This window comes from Castor canadensis, chromosome 15, assembly GCF_047511655.1.
Source record: "Castor canadensis chromosome 15, mCasCan1.hap1v2, whole genome shotgun sequence".
Lineage (NCBI taxonomy): Eukaryota > Metazoa > Chordata > Mammalia > Rodentia > Castoridae > Castor > Castor canadensis.
Window position 1 is genome coordinate 25,245,051 of NC_133400.1, and position 23,781 is coordinate 25,268,831.

The following is a 23,781-nucleotide window of genomic DNA, read 5'->3' on the forward strand; positions in this document are numbered from 1 at the left end:
CAGTATAGGTTCTACTAGCACACATAAGTTAACTTCAATAAAACAGATCTTTTGATTTTGCTCTTCTGCTTAGAAATTCTTTTAATTCCTCTTGCATATAAAGTGAATCTTAGTGGTTGGAATAAAGCATTCATCAGTTATAATATGGCCATAAATTTGGACTTCGATCTTCATCTTCTAGGAATATTTCACTTGCCACATTACATATGCTTTGTGTTAGCTAGGATGTTTCAGTATTTGTTGCTATTACTTCTCTCCCTAAAAAATTCTATTCCTTTCCCCTGCATTTCTTGAAAACTTCAAGTATACTTTCAAAACTTATTTTCAACATAGACAGACAGTGTTCTATGTTCCCCTAGCATTCTGCTCCTTGCCTTGTGATTGCATAGAAAGTCATTTGTGAACTTCTTAATTTGTCAGGTACATCAAACTGTTATCTCTCACTAGACAGTGAGAGGCAATTATCAAAGAATGTAAAAGATGCAGCACACATTTAGTTTCTCTTAACACTTTTATAGTCAAATATTTCTCAATAAATAGCAGGGCAATGGAGAAAAAGTAAGTAATACAGGAGGTTAATCTGAATAAAGTATAGTGTGTGTGTGTGTGTGTGTGTATGTGTGTGTGTGTGTGTGTGTGTGAAATATCAAGATAAAACTCCCTTGAACCATCAATACACACTTTAAAAACTGAAGGATAGAAAAGTAAAATAGGTCCAGTCTGGGATGGGTACCAGTGTTGGGGGGGGGCAGTAAATGGGGAGGGAGGAGGGAAAGTGAGTATAGTGATGAATTTTGTATTTCTGTAGGAAAATATAACAATCTTGTTGAAATTATCCTAAGAAGCAGGGAAGGGGAGATGATGGAGAATTACATAGTTGAATCCAATAAGGTGTACTGTAAGCACATATATAAATGTTACAATGTCTTCCTCCCCCTTACAACTATATATGCTAAAAAATTTTCTTAAATTAAAAAAAAACCTTTGCAAGCATCACAAAATATAATAGATAATGTATCTGACATTGGTGGCCATTTCCTTTATATTTCATCTCAATAGTAGGAAAACACTCTTCTTTCAAGAAACAATCATTCTCAGTTTGAAAAAGATACCCTCCTGCATGGACCCTTCAAGAAAGCTGGATGAAACTAAAAGCAGCTTAACCTATTTCAGTTTTGCCTCAGGCCAGCCCTGATTGGAAGTCCTATCAAATGAGAAAGAATTTGACTTAAATCAACATGAAATCAGGGCGTACATATGTACTCTCTACATTTAACTACATATTCCTTGGTTAACATTTTAGCAACCAATTTTAAGCAGTAAAAAACAGACTTTATGGAAATAAACAGGAGCCTTGGTATAGAGAAGAGAGGGAAAGCATGAAATGTTACAAGATCATAGAACCTACAGACATCTAAATAACCAATCAAATAAAATGGACTTGTCAGAAAAGGTGATTTTATCTAATTCCAATCTTGAAGAGCCTATTATGGGACTTTGTATATGAGATTGTAGGTTTGGTATAAAATGTCATGCGAAGTTTTAAAAAGTAAATTAGCTTCTTTGTGCTATACATTTTGTAGAATTGAGATTTGAAATTATTTAGATTAGCCAGATATAGTTGCTCACTCTTGTGGTTCAAGCTACTTGGGAGGTGGAGATATTCCTATCTTGGTCGAAGGCCAGCCCAGGCAAAAGTGGAATACCCTATCTGAAAAACAAAGTAAAAGTAAAAAGGCTAAGGTCATGGATCATATGGTAGAGGACTTGCCTAGCAAGCCCTAGACCCTGAATTTTCATTGCCAAAAGCATACGTGCTTACGTACACACACACACATACAAGCACACACACACGTTACAAGCACACACACACACACAAATATGAAAAAAAAGAAATTATGGAGAGTAAAAAGGACCTTCAGAAAGTTTCAGTCTGGTTCAACTCAAAACTGGTTAAGTGATTGAAAATTCAAATCTGACAGATGATCCTATAGCCAAGGCTTTCATTATTTCCATAGCTTTAGATAAAGTGAAAATACGGTCAATTAAAAGGAGCCTCTGCTTGCTTTTTTTTTTCCTAAGCATCTCAGATTTAGATTTCATTATCTTTTGTTGTTTGGTGGTACTGGGGTTTGAAAACAGGCCCTTTCCAGGCATGCTGTTTCACATGAACCACACCTCTTGCCATTTTTTGCTTTAGGTTATTTTTTAGATAGGGTCTCTTTTTTTTTTGTCTGCGGTCAGCATAGACTGTGATCCTCCTACCTATGGCCTCCTGCATAGTTGGAATTACAGATGTACTACACTGGGCTTTATTGCTTGAGATGGGGTCAGGCTATCTTTTTGCCAGTGTTTGTCATGAAGCTTGATCCTTGAAATGTAAGTCTTCCAAATAGTTGGGATTATAGACAAGTCCTAACACACACCCCACTCTTCAATTTAGATTTAGAAGCTGATTTTAAGGACTTCCTGGATGTGGGCAAATCATTCAATCAGTGTTCAACTCTGAATTTTCAGATGATTTTAAATGATGGTAGGACCTTGTAGTCATCTACAAAGCAGGTAAAGTTTTGTTTCACGTGGTTGCATTTTTTAAAAGGCATTTCTCTAGGAACAGTAATATCAGTGCACCTGAGACCTCAAAAGCTGGCATAACCTCACTCCTTGCAATCACTAGACTTTGGGAAATTAACACTAAGAACAGAAACAACTACCAACATTTAGTTTCAGAGCTGGAGTGACAAGTCTACCACAAGGAGGCAGACAGTGATGTATAGGCAACCATAAAGGTTTATATGAATGAGGACCCCTTGAGTATACCTGTGTGAATTTAGAAAGGTTAATTCAGTGCTGAAACAGGAAAGTAGACAGAGTGGAAAACAACATATAGGTGTGTAATATAAGAAAACATTTCAATATTTCTAAAACCTTAAAAAGTTACAGTAACTCCAGGGAGAAAATAAAGAAGAGTTTGAGAGAATTTCTGAAACAGGAGGAATCTTCAGAATTCCTTTGAGGAAAAGTAGATATAAATAATACTTAGATTAGTTGCTCAAAAAAGCAGATGACCAACTAACAATGGTTCCTCATGATTTTTCTACTTTATGATGGTGCAATACGCATTCAGTAGAAACCATACTTTAATTTGAATTTTTGTTTTTTTTCTGGGCTAGCAATACAGAACAATCATTGGCTTTTTCATTTTTAATACATTCTTCACTAAATTTTATGAGATGTTCAATACTTCATTATAAAACAGACTGTGTGTTAGAAGACTTTGCCCAACTGTAGGCTAACGTGGGTGCTTTGAGCTTCTGTGAGGTAAATGAGGCTATGCTATGATGTCTACAGGTAAGGAACATTAAATGTACTTTTAACTTGATATTTTCAACTTGAAATGGGTTTCTCAAATGCAACCTCATCCTAAATTGAAAAAAAAAATGTAATTAGTAGTAGCAGTAATAAGAGTGTAAATGAATAAAAAAAAAGAATAGCTGTACAGTAGCCATGAGCCTACAAAAAGTGGGAAACTCATTTTATGTGAATATTTTACTGATTTTGGTAATAATGCATGGTAAGTACAGTTGGCCATTGGTATCAGAAAGGGATTAGTTCCAGAACTACCATAGATATGAAAGTTGAGGATGCTCAATTCCCTTATATAAAACAGCATAGTATTTCCACATCCCCTGTATACTTTAATCATTTCTAGGTTGCTTATAATACTTAATTCAATGTATACACTATATAAGTATTTTTTATGCTGTATTGCTTAGGGAATAATGAAAAGAAAAACTGTCAGTTCAGTCAGTTTTTTTACAGTATCTTTGGGGGTTATTTGAATGTGTGGAGAGGAGACTTTCAGATATGTAGGACTATGTTTTAACCTGCTTTATTGATGAAACAACAAAATCAACTGAATCCAGTGGAACCAGGATTACAATTCAGATTTTTCTTTCCCAGCTTGTCCTCCTGATACCATACTGTCTTCTAGTTTTAAAATAGGTTAATAATTTTGCCATTGGATATTTAGGGCTCAATAGAATTAAAATAGCATATCTTTTCTATACTTACATCCAACAACTCATTCCACTTCTCAGACAGAGAGTGTAGATATTTTTTGATACAGCACTACAATTCACTTAGAAAAGTTTGCTTTTTGACTCAAGCAACCAAGTAATTATCTCCAAATGTCTTCCAAATCCCTAAGCATAGATTTCTTTTTCATTTAGTAAGAAAATAACCCGGTCTCTTCTTACTGTATTTTTGACACTACTCAGTGAGAAGGGAAACAATATCTCATGCATCTGCAGAAAATTAAAAGGCATTGAAATCAAACTTTCCAGTCTCAAACTTCAAAATGTACCTACTGATGTGCTACAAGTATGTACCTACTGGTATGCTACAAGTGCCTGAAAAAATTGTTATGGGAAACCACATATAATTTCAGATAGGTTGATAGAAATATGATAAAAACACAAATATATGATTACTTGCATTTAAGAAAAATAACAATTGTTAAGTATTTCTATTCATCATACAAATATTTTTTAGGTAGAAAATCAGCCAGACTTGTCAATAAAATATTTTTTAGGATGCACTCTTCTATTCAAGACATGCTAATTTTATTTTCATTAGTAGTGATAACCAAACAATATCATACATAAGCTGTAACTTGTCCTTCACCCATCCTGCCAGGTCTCAGTCAAATTTGGTTTGATGCTATGTTCTAGTTGATCATAGGAAGACATAAGAAAAACAATCTTTATACTTTTGGAAAATCTTATAATATATGCTATCAATGACTCCATTATTCAATGATCCTCAAATGAACATTCTTAAGAAAATTGTTTCCTGGACAGTAGTGGAATATTATTTTTTCTTGGAATCCTCATGCAGTTGATTTTTAATAGACAAGGAGAAATACCAAGACTAAGTCTTTAGCTCTATGAATTCATAGAACAGATATCAGTTTCTAATTATATTACATAGGGCTCTCTAATATAGAGAAATATATTAAATATATATGTGTAGATACTGTAACTATATATATATATATATATATATATACCATGTATGTATATCCTACTGGCTATATAGTCAATATTGGCCTGGGTATTCTTTAGCCTATCACATTAAATTTCTCTCTCTCTCTCTCTCCACTATTTTACTTTTTTTCTTTGTGTGGGTGCCTTTGTGTATACACACACACACAGACACACACACACACACACACACACACACACACACAGACCAACCTTGGCTATATGGAGAGATTAACAGGGATTGTCTAATGAAATTATGGAGGTCAGAAGTCCCATAATCTGCTGTCTGCAAGCTGAAGAATTAGGAAAGCTTGTGGTGAAGAGTAATGAGTTTTCTGAGAACCAGGAGTGCTATTTTATAAGGGCAGGAGAAAATGGATGTCTTATTTCAGGCAGTATGAATTGCCCTTCTTCTCCCTTTTTGTTCACATTAGTGAGAACAGTCTTTTCCATTCAGTCTACCAATTCAAATGCTAATTTCTTCCAGAAACATTCTCACTGATATATGGAAATATTATTTTATCAGTGATCTGGGAATCCCTTGACTCAGTGGAACTGACACGTAAAATTAACCATCACACTAATTATTATTTAACTAGCCATCTTAAATCAAACTCTCTCTCTCTCCCTCCCTTCCTTCCTCTTCATTTCTATCTCTCTTTGTCACTATTTCTATTTCTACAATTCTTTTTTTACCTATTTATTATCATTCTTCAGAAGATCACATGTCTTTGCTCTGTAGTCTTTCCATTATCAACTGTAAACTCTCAAACTCTTTGGAAAGCAAGAGTAGCAAACATTTTTTTTCACTAATTAATTGACTAAAGAAGGTAAGACAAGTTTTATAAAAATTAGCCTGAAGTCTATATTTTTATTTCATATTTATAATCCAATAGGTACTTGTTAATTCCTTATGGTAGGGACAAGGGACAATATTTCAGAAATTTCAAGGCATAGCTCCTCTCCTTGAAGTTTTGCTGTGGTTACTAGGCAATGTCTAGGTATAGATTTATTTATATTTATGTTGTATGGTTTCTTAAAGCCTCGTGCAATCTAGAGCTGTATTTCTTACCTTAAAATGCATACAATTTTCATCTGTTTTCAGTTTTTTGTTTTGTTCTTGTGCCGGTATTAAACCCAGGACCTTGGAAATGCTAAGCACTTGCTCTACCACTGAGCTACACAGCCTCTCACCCATTTTCTGTTGTTAAAATATCTCATATTACCTGTGCCCCTATAGGGCATTTTGTCTATGAAATTTAGCTTCTTTCTTTCTCTATTACATTTCTCTGTTCCTCATTTACATTTCCACATTTTAAGTTCTTTTTTCTACTTTTCAAAATGTATTATTATTATTGATTATTATTATTAATGATACTGGGATTTGACCTTAAGGCCTCACACTTGCTAGGTTTAGTTTTTTTTCAGTAGTGTCTTGTGTTTTTGTCTGGGCTAGCCATCTACAGTCATCCTCCTCATCCCACTTCCTGAGTAGCTGGGATTATAGGTAGGCAACACCATATCCTGCTTTTTTAACTGGCTTTAAATGATTCCTTTAAGTATAAGACACTTTGTGTTCTTAGTTACATCTAATCTAGTGTTTAAATTTAAGTTTTCTGATAACCATTTACATTTCTGAAGCAAAACAATTTCTGTCCTTAATATACATTTTCCATTTACTGATAACTGTTGTCATTTCAAAAATATTCTAGTACTTCTTCCCATATTTTTTGAAACAGGATTTTGCATTGTAGCCCAACTTGGCTTGGAATTCTCTTCACTATGTATCCTAAGCTGGCCTGAAACATGTCGTCCTCCTGCCTCAGCATCTTGAGTGTTCTGTTTATAGGTGAGTGTCATCACACCTGGCTTTATTCCTTCTTAAATATTCAGAGAAATAAAATCACTTTGAGTTTGTTTCATCCTATTAATTCTGGGGTGTGGATTTCACAAAGAGTTTTTGGTGTACTTAAACAGAGTGTCTAAATTTGTGCCATTGTAAGAATTTTCACATTATTATTTTTAATATGGAACACTTCACAAATTTCTATGTCATCTTTGCACAGGAGCCACACTAATCTTCTCTGTATAGTTCCAATTTTAGTATAAATGCTGCCAAAGCAATCACAAGGATTTTAAATTCTGAAACAACTTTTATGTTTATTTTCAACTCGAAAGCCACAATACCACCAAGATAATGTAAATGAGAGCACAAAAATTTATGGAAAAAAATCTATATCTTTTTCCTAAATGTAAATTTATTTTTCCATATACAGCTCTAGCTATTATCTAGTTGCCACAAGCAAGATGGACGTCTGACTTCTACAATTTCTTTGTATGGGTAGAAAAGACTTTTGATCTTTTTGCCTCCTATCAGACATGGATTTGAAATCTTATTTCTTATCCTTAAATAAGGATTGATACTCCAGCCCCTAAAGTGTGTGTGGTTCCATTAAATTTTGACTTTTCTTGTTGAATTCTCACTCTTGGTAAAGTGTGTGTGTATGTGTGTGTGTGTGTGTGTGTGTGTGTGTGTGTGTGTGTGTTTTAAAGGTACAATTGTGTATGTGTGTATTGTATGTTTTAAAGGTAAAATTATGGCCCTTGTACAGATATAAAAAAGCATGTATTAAGTATTCTAATTCATTGTGTAATGAGTAAACTGGCAATTGTTACAACTGGTTCAAAGGAAAAATCAAGGAAGCAGAAGTTAATGTGACATGAATTTATTTAAGAATATAACACGAGCTTTTTTCCATTGGATGAGAAGAATCAATTTAACCTCCACTGCAGGGAAACATGCCCGGGAAACACTGCCATGTCTCTAGACAAGAGTTATTTTACATTGCTATCAGTTTGCTACAATGTATAGAATGTAAAATTGCTCACAGGTAGAATCAGATAACATACAAAACTGTGTTTGAACAATGCATAGTTGTCCTTTGGAGACCCTTAGTAATCTTTTTTGCTTGTCCCAAATGTCCTTATATCTTATATTTGAGTATCTTATGAATTTTAGGGCCGTGGATATTTGTTTTCTTCTTTTCAAGATTCACTGTATATTGTTTAAAATGTATTTTATCTAGCATGACTGCAAATTTATGAAAACAGAGAAGTCTGAAGTCAACCAAGACTACCATATTGACTGAACTCACATTTAAATTCTTCATCTATTTATGTAATAAAAGTTTCTCTCTATTCTTCTAACATTTAAGATATGTCTCCATCGTCGCTGTACCTTCCCCAGTCTAACATTTGGCAGTGTTTTCTTGGATTTCTGTACTGTGTTTGTTCAGTGTACACTTATTTTGAACAGAGATCTCTATGCAGATGATCTGAAAACTGACTCCTCAATTTCCCTGATGCTTCAGGCGCATACTTCCAACTGTGCGATAGATATCTTCAAATATGTATCCCACTGGCAGCCCAAATTTGGCAAGGCTGAAACTGAATTCATTAACCCTCTCCACCCATCACTTGAACACAGTTTCCAAAGTTGCTCTTTTCTTATATTTTTCTTTATTAAATGGTTTTATATTGCAATTCATTCAGTCATTCAAACTAGAATCAAACAAGTCATCCTTAAGGCTTCTCGCCATCCCACAATAACTGTTACTTCTTAATATCTACCAGAATCACATTTTGCTTCTTTCCCAGTGCTACTTTTTCAGTTGGTGCTTTACATTTCCTTATTTCTGATTTTATTAGACTATTTCATTAACTAACTTTCTATATTGTGTTTCTAACTTACAAGTGTTCTCTCTACATGCTCAACAAGGTGTTATTTCTAAACTGAATTTTAACATATCATTATCGTACTCAAAAATAGTTATTGGTTTTACCACATATAGGATAAAGTTGAAACTCCCTAACCACACATGGAAAATTAAAAGTTTGATTTCTTAGCCTCCTCCTCTGATACTTCCATGCTTGAAATTAAATTGCCAACCATATTGAAATATGGCCCATTTCCCTAATTAAGTCACTATGGTGAATTTTATCTTAAAACCATCTTCCCAAACAGTTATCTCTTATCAAGAGTATCTCTTGTCAGAATTTACTTTTTCTAAAAAAAAAAAAAAAATTGATTCTCAAATTCCTTTGGAAAATCAACTTGCTTTCTTCTCAAAGAACTTTTTTTTTTTTTTCAAATGTGCTTCCAGGGTGTCAACTCTCTCCACTCTTATTCAACATAGTCTTGAAATTACTAGCCAGGGCAATAAGACAAGAAGAAGAAACAAAGGAATACAAATTGGAAAGGAAGTAGTCAAATTATCCCTATTTGCAGATGACATGAGCTCATACCTAAAAGATCCAAAACACTGTACCAAAAAAGTCCTAGAAACCATAAACAGCTTCAGCAAAATAACAGGATACAAAAACAATTTACAAAAATCAGTAGCCTTTCTATAAAACAACAATGAATAGACTGAAAAAGGATATAGAACAATAATTACATTTACAATAGCCCCAAAGATAAAATAAAATAGCTAGTAATAAATTTTAAAAAGGATATGAAAGATCTCTGCAATATGAATCATCAACTGCTGAGGAAAGAAACTGAAAAAGACTACAGAAGATGAAACTCCCATGCTAATGGATTGGTAGAATCAATATTGTGAAAATGGCTATATTATCAAAAACAATCTACATGTCCAATGTGATTCCCATCACAATCCCCATGACATTCATCACAAAGATTGAAAAATTGACCCTAAAGTTCATTTGGAAGCACAAAATACTGAGCAAAAAGCAATGCTGGAGACATTGCAATACCCAGCCTCAAACTATACTACAGAACCATAGCAATAAAAACAACATGGTACTGGCACAAAAACAGATATGAATACCAATGGTACAGAATAGAAGACCCAAATATGAGTCAACGCAACTATTCCAACCTGATTTTTGACAAAGGTGTCAAAAAAATGATGGAGAAAAGAAAGCTTCTTCAACAAATGTTGCTAGGAAAACTAGATATCTACATGCAGAAAATTGACAGTAGATCCATGTAATTCACCCAGTATAAGTATCAACTCAAAGTATGGGGGCCACAACCTAAAACTTTGAAGCTAATGCAGGAACGAGCAGGGAATACATTGGAAGTACTAGGCACAGGCAAGGACTTCCAAATACAACACAAATAGTTCGGCAACTAAGAGAAAAACATTGACAAATGAGAATACATGAAATTAAAAAGTTTCTGCCCAACAAAAGAAATGGCCTCTAAGTTGAAGAGGCTGCCGACAGAATGGGAGAAAATATTTGCCACCTGTACAACTGGAAAGGGATTAATAACCAGCATTTAGAGAGAGCTCACAAAACTAAACTCCCCCAAAATTAATGCCCTAATAAAGAAATGGGCAAATGAACTGAAAAGAGAGCTTTTTCAAAAGAAGACATTCAAATGACCAAAAAAAAAAAACTTCATGAAGAAATGCTGACCATCCCTGGCCATAAAAAAATTCAAATAAAAATCATATTAAGGTTCCACTCTTGTCAGAATGGCTACCATCAAGAGTACAAACAACAACAAATGTTAGTGCGGATGTGGGGAAAAAGGAACCCTTATACACTGCTGGTGCAAATGTAAATTAGTGCGACTACATTGGAAAACAGTATGGAGATTCCTCAAAAACTTAAAAATAGAACTGTTATATGATCCAGCAATTCCATTCCTCGGCATACACCTGAAGGAATGTAAGTCAGGTTATAATAAAGGCACTTACACACCCATGTTTATTGAAGCACTAGTCACAATAGTTAAGCTATGGATGCCCCACTACTAATGAATGGATTAAGAAAGTGTGGAATTTATACACAACGGAGTTTTATTCAGCCACAAAGAAGAATGGAATTTTGTCATTTACAAGTAAATGGATGGAACTGAAGTAATCATCTTAGGTGAAGTTACCAAGGCTCAGAAGGCCAAAAGCCATGCTTTCTCTCATATATGTATTGTAGACCTAATACAAATACAAGCAATGTTATGAAAAACAGGTCACACTAAGAGGAGGTCACATGTGACAAGGGGGAAGAAAAAGAAGGAACTTAAAAAGGTGAATTTGGTTGATGTACTTCCTATACAAGAATGAATATAGAATTCTCAAACAAGCTAAAACCACCATAAGAAAGGGACTAAGGTAGAATGAAGAAAAATAGAGGAGATGAACCAATTGGGATTACAACACATACATACATGAAAATGCCACAAGGAAACTCCCTACATGGCTACTTTAAAGAAGCAAAAATGTCAGTTTTTTTTTCTTTACAAAATTGGAGAACAGTGGGTGTTGGGGGGAGAACAGGTCCTGCCTGGAAGGGTTGGTACCAGTGGGAGTGGTGGGGAAGGGGCATGGGAAGATGAATATGATGCAAATACTATGTACTCCTGTATGTAAATGGATAAATGATACCTGTTGAAACTGTTCCAGGAATGAGGGAAGAGATATAAAGGAGAAAGTTGGAGTGGTTCAATATGATATATTTGATACATTGTAAAAACTTCTATAAATGCTATAATATACCCCCACCCAGCACAATAATAAAAAATAAAATAAAAATATGGCTCCTTTTCCTATGGCTCATTTCTATGGAAAACACCACCCAAATGCAAATAGGCAAATGCTATTTATTCAGAGATTTTATAGCAAACTGATCAGCCACCATCACTTGCATTTGGCAGAGACTCAGAGACAGACAAAGAAATGAGAAAGCTTTACAGTGGGGAAAATAAATGATTCTGCTGTGCCCTGAATGGCAGTTGTAGGTACAGAGAAGTGGTAGGTGGGCTAACAGCAGGACAACTTACATGACTGGTTGAGGTTGCATATATGGCTTTCTCCAGTTGCTCTGAAGTTGGAAATGGTGACAAAAATTGGGGAAGCTGTCAGTTATTAATCAAATCCTGATTAATTTGAGCCAATTATTACAAGGGTTATTATTTGGCTTCCTGTACAGGATGCTAAAGATAGAAGTCTGAATTCCTGTAGTAGTAAATGATTTGGCTTCCTCAGCTGGTTGCTGCAAATTGTGGATCAGAGATCATTGTTATATGTAATCTGGCTATTTTCCGTTTGAACGTCTTTCATTGTACAAAGAAAAACTGTGTTTTTATCATCACCATGATTGATCAAAAAATGTCAGTTAATTTTAAATGTTCTAAAATTTCACAATTGGAGTTAATTTACAAATAAATGATAGTCTGTATCTTTTCAAAAGTAATGAGACAGCTGATAGCAACACACATACAATACAGGTGCAGTAGTAATAATAAACAATGAGGTCAAATGAAAATAAAAGGAAAAAATGTTAACCATAAATGCTAAATCAATGCACCCAAGCATGGCATTTGGTTCTGTAAATTCCTGGAAGTCAGGTCCCAGAAGGAAATATAATGATTACACTGCATATCATTCTGATAGAAATTCAGACTTATGGAATTAAATTTAAATGTTTTTTAAAAACTTGCACTTGAAAATTTTATTTTTGTATGTCATTCATCACATATTTTGATCATTTCCATTGTTTTGTTAAGTTGGCTTTTTTACAATTGTAATTACAATCCATGTATATTTAAATACCTCTTTTCTGGAAATAAATCCACAAATGTTGCATGAATAAATAACTCTCAACATTTTACTTTGATGATCTGTGGTTGAGATTATTTTTTATCACTGAAATTTATGTTCTGTGATTTTTAAATCCTCACTTTTCTTGTAGAACAGAGTGCACTTGAAAAGGTAAAAAGTTAGAATAAGAGCTCTGTGACTGAAGATGATAATATAAAGCAAAATAATGCCAAATTTTGCAATTGCTAAATAAAAATAGGCACATTGTCTATTGCTAATCATGTTTGTTTAACAAGTTAGTATTTGAATGTTTGTATTAGTTTCCAAGGATTACAACAGCAAAGTACCAGAAGTTGAATTGCTTAAAAAAATATAAATTCATTTTCCCAAAATTCGGGAGCCTAGAATTTTAAAATGAAGTAGTTGGTATGGCCATGTAGAATTGAGCATTCTAGGAAGAACACTTCCTTGCCTCTTCCTGCTTCTGATGATGGCTGACAATGTTTGTCATTTATGGATTTGTAGCTGCATCACTCAACACTCAACTGTCTACATATACCACACATGAGAATCTTTTATGTATGTCTGTGCCTATCTGTCTTCTCTCTTTTCCCTACACAGATATTAAACAGTGGAATTAATCCAGCAGAACCTAATTTTAATAATTACATTTGCAAAACATCTATTAAAACTAAATAAGATCACATTTTGAAGTTCTTAATTTGAATTTGAGAGACACCTAGTACCTTACATTAACCCCTAATTATCCTTAAAATTATTAGTTTTATGTATGAAACCAAACCCTGGTTGTTCAGTTTACTACTTGCCTACCCATAAGCACAAAATGAGGTGTTGACATAGAGTCATCTACAGAAAAGCGTGTGTATAAATACACATATGAAATTTGCATGTACAGGCATCCACAGAATACAATATCAATACTTAAAAAAATCAGTTAATAAGTAAACCAAAAAACAAGTAAATAAAAAATGAAAGCTAAAAGAAAGTTAAAAATTCTTAACATAATCATAAATGAAAAAAAGTGAATAAAACACTTAGTAATAAATTTAACAAAAACATTTCAAACTTCAGGACAATAAACTACCAATATACGAATGACAGAAAATATCTAAATAACTATGCCATGTTCATGGATTAAAACAATAGTTTAAAATGGAAGCTTTTCCATAAATCTATAGAGTCAAAGTAATCACAAAAATACATGCTAACAGAATTTTAAAAACAAATTTGGAAAACAACTCTGAAATGTATATAAAAATTCAAAAGACTTAAAATAACTAAAACAACTTAAATAGGGCTAGAAATGTGTCTTAATTGTAGAGTCCCTCCCTACCAAGGATGAGGCCCTGAGTTCCAATCCTAGTACCACCAAGATAAATTAAACAAAAAGAAGAATGTTGACGGGCTCCTTTCCTGATTTGAAGATGAGTGAGTTATAGGAATAAAGGCATTAAATGGTGTGGGCACAATGGCAGAAGATGTATCAATGGAACAGAATTTTGAGTACAGAAATGGCCACACACCTTGTCAAAATAACAAATTGACAAAGAATAGTCTTTTCAATAAATGGTGCCTAAATAACTGAAATATATACATACACATACACATATAGCATACATTTATCTTTTCCTCAAGCAAAATACAAAATTTAATTCATAGAGAGACTTAAATCTAAATGTAAGACCCTCGCTATAAAATTTCTAGATGAAAATATTTGTGATTATGAATTGGTTTAGTATTTATTCAGCTGGAAATAAAAATACAAGTCTTACAAGAAAAAAATTGACAATTCAGAATAAAGTTGAGGATGGAATAAACACAATTTAAAAAGAAACATAAAGATAAGACGCAGATTAGGAAAAATATAACTGACCAAGGATGTGATCTAGGATCCATAAAAAACTCTTGCAACTTAATAAGAAGGCAGCTAAATCTAAGAAACAAAAATGTAAAAAAAAAATTGATCTGAGAGTTCACAAGTGGCTAAAACTTGTATTATTCATAGTAGACCAAAAAAGAATAAAGTAAATACTCATTAATGATGAAGTGGATAAATGTATCTTGACCCCAAAATGCAATACTAGAAAACTCCTAATAAATGTAGTAATGTAGATAAATGTAAATACTTCATAATTGAATGAAGCTAGACAGAGAAATTTATATGCTGTGTGATTCTGTTTATATGAAAGTTCAGCAAAGATACAAATAAATCACAAAAGAAAAATGTGATTGCTATGTCTGATATCAGTTGAGAAGGAAAATTCTGAAAGTGTTCAAACATTTTGATCTTTGTTGTTTGTTGTATGTCTGTACTCACTAACCAGAACTCATCAAACTACGCACTTATAATGGGTGCATTTCGTCACGTGGAAAATAAATTATAACAAGGCTATAAAAAAAAGTTATATCTGGCTTGCCCCTAAAATATTTAGCATCAATATTTTACTCACACTTGTAATTCTGAAACCTTTACTCTCAGTGTTTCTCAGATCTCTCCTTGGCCTGGAATCCAATGTACTAAGACTCCTCGTCTCAAATCCCACTAGTTGACTGTCCTTCAGAGAAAATACTGCTATTACTCCTACCAGCTCTGCTCCTACATTTTATCCGACTGGGGCAGATCAATTCATCTGTTAAAATCTTTCCTCTGTTTAGTTCCATGTGAGAAATACTCAACCAGTTAATTTCCAGCAATCCTTCTAGCTCTATGTTTCTAATTAGGATGAGAAAAAAACAACAAAAATATTCTAAGTTAGAACAAGATCCTTTGTAGAGAAAAATTTCTTCCTCTTTGTGATGACCATGTTTCATTGCTTTATTTGCAGTCACAACAGATATATTTGGATCCTGCTTTTTTAGTTTACAACTACTTATATAAAGGAGGGGGTGAATATCAGCTGATTAGAATCTTCCTGAATGTAGGCAAATAGAAAATTTCTTCCTCCAAAAGCAGGACCGGAGGCCACACATGCTGACTCATATCTACAGTCCTACTATTAGATAGGCAGAGATTGGGAGGATTTGAGACCAGCCTTGGCAAAAAGTTCATAAGACCCCCATCTCAACTGATAAAACAGTTGGGCCTGTTATCCCAGCTACCAGGAAAGCACTAATAAGACGATTGTAGTCTAGGCCAGCCTGGACATAAACATGAGACTCTTTTGGAAAAGCACCTAAAGTAAAAGGCTGGGGCATGGCTCAAGTGGTAGGGGCCCTGCCTAGAAAGGACAAGGTCCTGAGTTCAAACCCTAGTACAACCAAAGAAAATAAATAAATAAAAGTAGGACTGGAAACATTAGATGTAATCAACACCAGGAGCAAAGAAATGGGATGTAGACTTTAATAATGGGCAAAAGCAGCTATTTTCACTCAAAGAATCATGTCTTTTAGTCTGTTCATATCACAGAAGTAGTCCTTATGGCCAGCACAAATGCATATTTTCTGAAATCAAACTGTTTCAGTCATAGTAGTAGTAACCAATTAAAAAACTAGTAGCATATAATTATATACATATAATAAATATAATATATACGTATATATAGTGTGGTAAAGTATGTCATTAAAGCAATTAGGATCATTTGCATTGAAATCATGAAGTACTATTAATTGGCCATATTCAGGCTGTTATACTGTGCACTGTACTTGAAAGCACAGTGGATCAGTATGTCAGATTAATGTGTTAGTGTTGAGGGCCTTTTGTAATCTGCCCTTAACAGCTCTCTGAGTGTGTCACTGTTTCTGCTCAACACTTAGCCCTTCAAAGCATAAATCATGTACAACCCTTGCCTCTATGGAGGTTCCTTTGTTATTTCAATGGAAAGTAATTCCTCCTATCACTGAATCATCAGCAATTTGTGTATGCCACTAACAGTCCTTAAATTTTTCTAATTCACTGAGTTATATTCCTTTTAGTTAGTTTATTTTAACCATCCATTTATATGCTAGCATGGGTACTTCTGATATATCTTTCTATAACCTTTACCAGTTTTTCACCAATGAGAGGGCAAAAACAGCATTTGTTTAATAATTGTATTCATCATAAAACCAAGAAACATTACCTTTCATTCAGTTAACATTAGTTGAATGATTGAATCAACATTTTACACTGAACGTAAATCTGATAATCAAGGGATGGATTTGATTTTTCTTTATGAAGTCTTCCTTATATGTATCTCATACTCATTATGTACCTATCGATTTAATAAATATTGTGTGTACATGCTGAGTGCTTGAATTATACTAAAGCACATCAAAAATTTTCCCCTTTCCTCATGTAACTTAGAGGCTTATATTAACTGTAAAGAATAATAGTCACATACAATATAAAATGATACTGGAAAAAAAAAACAAAGCCATTGAAGAGGATTTAGAACTGCTTTGGGGGACAGGATATAAATAAGTAAGGAGATCAAGATAAACCTTATTTAACAAGTATTATTTAAGCCTTGACTTGAAAATAGCCAGAGAACTAGCCATGCAGATATGTACAAGAAGGCTGAGGAGCAGAGCATGTATGCCGTATACCATGTTTTCTCTGAGGTTAAAATGTCCCTGGAAGCATTCTTTAGAATCTGATAACACAGTTTCTCTCTGGGTAATACAACTGAATTTCTTGGGAATAAACATATGCAGGAGAATTTTATTTTGTACTTTTTCATACCTTTTGAGTTTTGAATCATGTGAGTGCATTATCAATTCAAAAACTAAACAAAAAATTCCCTAAGAAAAGTGTGAAGACTTGGTTACACTTCTCAAACTATTACAGTGCCATTGTATTCTGGTGTCAGCTGGGAAGTTCCTCAGAGTGGACCAAGCTTGGCTGACACTAAATTCTCGCATTTGTAGTCACTGATGGGGGAGGAGGGGTTCTAGGGCTGTACAGTCTGTGATGACCTTAACCTGGTCATCACATGGGAGGGAGGGCACCACTGGGTCTTCTCTCCATGTTATTCCATAACCTCTAATGAGGCGTGCCTTGGTTTGATCACATGGGAGTCTAAGGAGACCAAGAACAAAAAGAATAGAACAGTAGAGACTGGCAGGTCTCTTAAGGCTCAGGCTTAGAATTCTCAGCACAACTGGTCTATCATAAATCCAGCCCATATTTTACATGAGGGGAAATATGTTCCATCTCTTGGGAGGAAGAAGTAAATATTGTGACTATGTTGCAATCGTGTATAACATTCATGTGAAAATTTACAATATTAATGTTGAATTGCTCCCAGATTGTAGCTGGAAATCATATCATTGTTTCCTAGTCATGTCTCAGAATTTTCAGAAAGAGAGAATTCAGAGTCATAATAGAGAAGTGTGTGCTTCTAAAATTGAATAATCAAAGATAGATTTGGTCCCATTTGAAGTAACTATTATGAAAACTGAACAAGCTATTTCCTGTTTAAATTTTTTCCATAGTAATTTATGTATGATACAGTCCCTAGCATGTCATTTTTAATTTTTTGGCAGTACTGGATTTTTTTCTTTTTCAAAAAAGAGTTACATACTTTTTCAAAAGTATGAGTTACAGTCTCATACTTTTGCCAAGGGTTGGTCTCAGACTATAATCCAACTATGTATGACTCCCATGTAGCTTCATGTAACTGGTACCACAGGCATGCACCACCATGCCTGGCTTGTTTATTGCAATGAGGTTGTGCAAACATTTTATCTGGGCTAGCTTCATCTTGCAATCCTCCAGATGTCAGCTTCCCAAGTAGCTGGGATTATAGGCATGAGCCACTTTGCCCAGACATATCATTGCATTCTCAGTCAGTTCTAATTGATGAACAATTTTTAATTTGAATATAATTTATAACAAATAGTGTCAAAAGATTAATTTTCTAGTCTCATATGCCATTTCATTATTGCTCTACTTTTAGCTTTATGTGTTTAAAAAGACATATTCTGGTTTATGATGTCCTCCAACACCTGCCACTTTTACATCGCACATGTCATTCTTGCTTCTCTATATTAATTTTTGAGTAATTTCTTAAGTGTCTGTCTTAGCAAAATTGTGCTTTATGAATTCTTCGAAAGGCTATGCCATTTATATATCTTTAGCTCTTGGAATGGGCCATACCACTTTCACCATTTATTAGCTATAGGATTTAGCTTCCCCTATAAATTGTAGTTTATTTAGCTATTATATGGAAATATTACCTTCTTTTTATGATTTTTGAGAAGAGAAGTAAGAGAGAATGAATGAAAAATGTTGTGTCTTATATCTACAGTGAGTTTTGTTCATCAGGTGTTTCCATCCTTTGCCTCTTTTGTGTCTGCATCAGCCATTTGCATCTCTTCTAACTCAGGTCAGGAATGGTAGAAGCAAAGGCATTACTTGATGGTCATGGATAGATCCATGGCCATGAGCCAATCAACTCACTGTCATGGATTATCAAAGGAGCCCCAGCCATTTATTTATCCTGAGAACTGTGTGAACCGTTTATTGTCTATTAAAAGCAAGGCACATGTTAAGGTGGGAACAATAATAATAACAAGTGAGATGATAATTAATGTAATAATAACTACCATCTTTAAGATTAATGCAATGGACTATAGATTAGGGAAGCATCTCTCTCTGTCTCTCTCTTTCTGGCAATGCTGGGGAATAAACTCAGGGTCTCTAGACAAGTACTCTAACCACTTGAGCCAAGCCTCAGTCCTTTGGTTTACAGTTTTTTTTCAAATAAGGTTTCTTTCTTTCCAAGCCTCCAACTGTGGTCCTCCCACTTCCACCTCTAGGATAGCCAGAATTACAGGCATATGGCAGGCCTGAGGGAAGCACCACTCTTATTCCTGTTTTAAAGCCTGAACCCTGAGCCTCAGAGATGCTGACATGCCTGTGGCTGTAAGAGCTGAAAAGAGATGGAGCAAAGCCTCTAGTCTGGGTCTATTGTTCTCCTTGGGCCTTGTTCTTAACCATTATTCTTCCACATTATATACATAAGTGCAGCCATGAAATTTTCACTCATTTGCTGACATTAAAACTGTCACTAATCATATTTTTGACTTTTCCAATGAAATCTTTAAAAAAATTTCTGGAGTTGAGTGATATTCAAACACAACTGAAAACACAAATTCGAGAGAAATTATAGCAGCCATCATTGGATCAGATATAAATTAGGCCTAATTATTAGAGTCTTATAAGATTGGGATGTGGACCTGTAGTGATGATAATAGGATTCTGTGGATGTACGTTCTGGGCTCTAGAGAATGGGGTGATAGGTGGCAATTATCATTACTGACTTTTGAATAAAGATGTTGGAGTCTTCTCACTCATTAGACCAAACAGTTCAATGGTCATTACAAGCGGCTGTAAAAAGCACTAAAATGCCATCAGAAAAGGAGGAATGCTTATTACTGTAGCAACCTATTATTTCCATAATGGCGGTATGATTAAGAAATCAGCATTAGACATTGTCCCTCCATCAGCTGTGGTTTTTAAAAGCTCATGGCAGTGATCACAAATCAAACTTGGAGCAGGTTTCCATACTTCATTGGAACTCACGTGACACATACTATTTTCTCTTCCAACAGTGACTTTAATGTGAATATTATCAGGGACAGGTCTAAACAGATTTGCTATAAATCACTCCAAAAGTTTGGTCAGATTTGGAGGCACACACACAAACACAGCATTCACTATTAAAAGGAGTTGGTGGTTTTACAGTCATGGTTTGCTACAAATCTCTCAGGAATAAGAACACAGATGTGGTTGTCACTTTTTCTTCTTCTTTTCTTTGATTTTTTACTTACACACTAATTGTAAATACAAGACATGGTCCTTTGTTGAAAAATAATGTATCACACCATGAGGAAACCACCACCCAGATTCACTGCCAGAAGACAGAACTGTGTAGACAACATTTTAAATTAAAAGATGTAAAAGCGATAGAGAGGACATAATGCTTAAGGAAACAAATTCTCATTATTTTGAATAAGACTTTGAATTCCTAAAGTCTGACCTAAATGACAATTATAATTGGATATTTACAATGAAAAATATGTAGAAAACCTACAAGCAATAAGTCAGTGATTATGCACTTACTAAAAACATGTGCTCGGCATTTTTTTTTAATTCCCTAATTAAATCCTAATTAGGATGTGCGGTGGAGTGTTAATTTGTGCAAGCTATACCTTTGGGGCATTTTTTACACCTTCAGGAGCCTAAACTTATTCAGATGTGTAAAAGATAATTATCAAAAAAAAAAAAAAAAGAACGACCACAGTGTTGGCTTGGAGAGTTGCTTATCGTAGTTTCTCTTTGCCTCTGCAGAAACAGCCCTGGGGACCTTTGTGTTCCTGTAAAGTGTATAGGCTTTCCTTGATGAAATAGTGTCCACCTTGGTTGCCCTGTAGGTAAAACATGACTGCATATTCCAGCCAGGGTTTTTCCTTCCCAACAAGAAAGCCTGCATTGATTGTTACCTACTAAATCTAAAAAGAAGGTAGACAGCTAATCAGGAGTACTCAAACATTGATTCTATACAACAACTGAAAGTGTCAATATTACATCATTTGTTTTAGTTTTTGAATCCAGGACATCCACTCTAGCTTGATGCTATATGTCTTACAGTTAAATGCTGAGTTTTGTGATGAGAATTGGAGGTCTTTTTTCTTAACTACTCTCCCCACTGCTCTCCACCCTCTCCCTCTCCTTCCCACCCTCCTTGCTTCCAGGCAGAACCTGTTCTGCCCATTTCTCCAATTTTGTTGAAGAGAAAACAAAGCAATAATAAGAAAGACAAAGCCTTTTTGCTAGTTGAGAAAAGGATAGCTAACAGAGATTCCTAGCATTGCTTCCTAGCACATGTGTATTATAACCCATATTGATTCATCTCTACCAGACCTCTTCAGTACTTCCTGGACACCTTCTCATATTGACATCTATCATTTTAAGGTTACTGCATTAGCTGCTCTGCAAAGGGGGACATCAAACACTTTCAAGTTTTGGGTTTCCTACCTATCCCCATTTCTCCCGTGGGTGCTCTCTCCTTAGCATGTGACCCAAGTCCAACCACATTGCTGCATTTGCCCAAGGTCCAAAGTCCGCATATGAGGGAGAACATACGATTTTTGTTCTTCTGAGCCTGGCTAACCTCGCTCAGGATGATGTTCTCCAGTTCCATCCATTTACTAGTGAATGATAAGATTTCATTCTTCTTCATGGCTAAGTAAAACTACATTGTATATAAATACCACATTTTCTTAATCCATTCATCAGTAGTGGGGCATCTTGGCTGTTTCCATAACTTGGCTATTGTGAATAGTGCTGCAATAAACATGGGTGTTCAGGTGCCTCAGGAGTAACCTGTGTTATATTCCTTTGGGTATTTCCCCAGGTGTGGGATTACTGGATCATATGGCAGGTCTATGTTTAGAACTCCATAGTGTTTAGAAGCCTCCAGAGTGTTTGCACTAGCTTGCATTCCCACCAACAGTGTATGAGGGTTCCTTTTTCCCCACATCTTTGCCAACACCTGTTGTTTGTGGTGTTTTTGTTGATAGCTATTCTAACAGGGGTGAGGTGGAATCTTAGTGTGGTTTTAATTTGCATTGCCTTTATGGCTAAAGATGGTGAACATTTTTTCATGTGTTTTTTGGCCATTTGAATGCCTTCTTTTGAGAAAGTTCTGTTTAGTTCAGTTGCCCATTTCTTTATTGGTTCATTGATTTTGGGAGAGTTTAGTTTCTTAAGTTCCCTGTATATTCTGGTTATCAGTCCTTTGATGTGTAGCTAGCAAATATTTTCTCCCACTCTGGGGGTGGTCTCTTCAGTTTAGAGACCATTTCTTTTGTTGTGCAGAAGCTTTTTAATTTTATGTAGTCCCATTTGTCCATCCTTTCTCTTAGTTCCTGAGCTTCTGGGGTTCTACTGAGGAAGTCCTGCCTATACCTATTGCTTCCAGAGTATTTCCTGCTCTTTCCTATACTAACTTCAGAGTTTAGGGTCTGATATTAAGGTCCTTGATCCATTTTGAGTTGATACTAGTACAGGGTGATAAACACTTTTCCTAGCAACATTTGTTGAAGAGGCTGTCTTTTCTCCATCCTTTGATTTTGGCAGCTTTGACAAAAATAAGGTGGGCATAACTGTGAGGATTCATATCCAGGTCTTCTAGTCTGTTCCACTGGTCTTTATGTCTGTTTTTGCACCAGTACCATGCTGTTATTTATTACTATTGCTTTGTAATAGAGTTTGAAGTCAGGTATTGTGATACCTCCAGCATTGCTCTTTTTGTTGAGTATTGCTTTGCTTATTCGTGGTCTTTTGTGTTTCCAAATGAATTTTACGGTAGATTTTTCAATGTCTGTGATGAATGTCATTGGGATTTTGATGGGAGTTGCATTAAACATGTAGTTTGCTTTTGGTAGTATAGTCATTTTTACTATGTTGATTCTACCAGTCCATGAGCACTGGAGATCTTTCTACCTTCTGTAGTCTTCCTTGATCTCTTTCTTCAAGGGTTTGTAGTTCTCCTTCTAGAGGTCATTCACATCCTTTGTTAAGTTTACTCCTAGGTATTTGATTTTGTTTTTTGAGGCTATTGTAAATGGAATTGTTTCCATATATGCTTTCTAAATTTGTTTGTTGGTTTATAGAAGAGCTAATGATTTCTGTAAGTTGATTTTTTATCCTGCCACTTTGCTGAAACTATTTATGGTATGTAGGAGTTTTGGGGACCAACTTTTTTGAGTCTTTAAAATATAAGATCATGTCATCTGCAAATAGGGATACTTTGACAGTTTCTTTACCTATTTGTATTCTTTTTATTTCCTCTTTTGGCCTAATTGCTCTGACTAGGAATTCCAGGACTATGTTGAATAGGAGTAGGGATAATGGGCACCCTTTTCTCATTCCTGATTTTAGGGGAAATGGTTTCTGTTTTTTTTCACTAAGTCTCATGTTGGCTGTAGGTTTGTCATACATAGCCTTTATAATGTTGAGATACATTCCTTCTATTCCTAGTTTTCTTAGACCTTTTATAATGAAGTGGTGTTGGATCTCATCAAAGGCTCTTTCTGCATTTATTGAGATGATCAAGTGGTTTTTGTCTTTGCTTCTATTAATGTGCTGTATTACATTTATAGATTTGCATATGTTGAACCACCCCTGGATCCGTGGGATGAAGCTGACTTGGTCATGA

At 34.8% G+C, this 23,781-nt stretch overlaps 1 long non-coding RNA gene and 1 other non-coding gene across 2 annotated transcripts in view; both read right to left on the reverse strand.

The window, feature by feature from the left end:
* LOC141417180 (uncharacterized) overlaps positions 1 to 23,781 on the reverse strand; it is a 169,007-nt gene that overhangs the window by 61,172 nt on the left and 84,054 nt on the right. The gene's annotated exons all lie outside the window — the stretch shown is intronic.
* LOC141417651 (U6 spliceosomal RNA) lies at positions 7,067 to 7,169 on the reverse strand. The gene has a single exon (XR_012442302.1). It is a non-coding gene; the product is annotated as a U6 spliceosomal RNA (small nuclear RNA).